Raw genomic sequence first — 1,187 nt, forward strand, 5'->3', positions numbered from 1 at the left:
GGCCTAGACGGGACGATGATGGAATGGAACTGCAGGGATAAGCCCAGTCGGCTGGCGTTCGGATGGATGGTAAACAAGCCTAGGCCTATATAAATTGCCTTCGGGAGATGGAGTTTTTGAGTGTTTTGTTAAAAAAAATTTCAGGTCGGGCTTTTCTGACGGTCGGGCGGGGATGCTAACCAATTGTTTTATTTTACGTGGCCTTATTTACATAGGCCTAATTGTAGTTTATTTATACGGTATTTCGACTGATATTTGTAACCTTATGTGAACCATCCTAAAGGCCCTGTCACATAGTAGCGAATAGATCTAACGTATGCCGAGCGTTCACTTTTTTTTTCTAAGTCCCGATACGCTCAAATACGTTCAATTTTTTTGGCAAAAAAATAACATTTTTGCGTGAAAGACGAACGCCCAACGAATGAGAAACGAATGCTCATCGTACAACTAGCGTCCATTTAACAAATGACAGCGCGTTCGCAGCGTTCGACCAACGAATGTTCAGCGTACACAACGAATGTCCAGCGAATGTCACACGTATGCCTAACGTATTGACGCCATCTTTAACGTAACGTTGATGTAGGTCAGTATACGCTGAGTGTTCGCTGGCCATTCGTTACTCATTAGTTAGACAAAAGCTATGAATACGTTATGCATTTGCTATGGCAACGTTTCAGGTGGGATTGAACGTGTTTGGACGAACAACGGACGAACAGAAAACGCAAACCCAACGTGCGAAACGTTCAAACAACGAATGCTCACCGTATACATAGCGTATGTAGCAGAACGTTGTCATTAACGTTCAAAATTTTGAACATATCCAAAAATTAAAATTGACCTCAGCGTACCCCAACGAACAGCTAACGAATACAACGTATTACGAACGTGTCACGAACGAATGTCAACTTACGCGAACGTAAACCAATATTTTGATAAACGTTGGCATACGTTGGTTCTATAGACCTATCCAAGAGAACATTTTTGAGTGTCGCCCTCTATTGTCGGCCTAGCTAGCCTGTAGGGAACACCGGGTCCCAGACTACTACGAGGCCTAGGCCGACTCAAAGAGTATAAATAGAACAAGAGAGCAAAGTCCCGTTCGTAAAAACGTCATGCCTGTGTAGGACGCCAACTAACGGTTGTATATTCTTTTTATTACCCAGTGCAGCGCTGCGCAGCGCGGTAGA

This window comes from Anneissia japonica, unplaced genomic scaffold (genome assembly GCF_011630105.1).
Source record: "Anneissia japonica isolate Jap-2015-1 unplaced genomic scaffold, ASM1163010v1 scaffold287889_len55342_cov104, whole genome shotgun sequence".
NCBI classification, from domain to species: Eukaryota; Metazoa; Echinodermata; class Crinoidea; order Comatulida; family Comatulidae; genus Anneissia; species Anneissia japonica.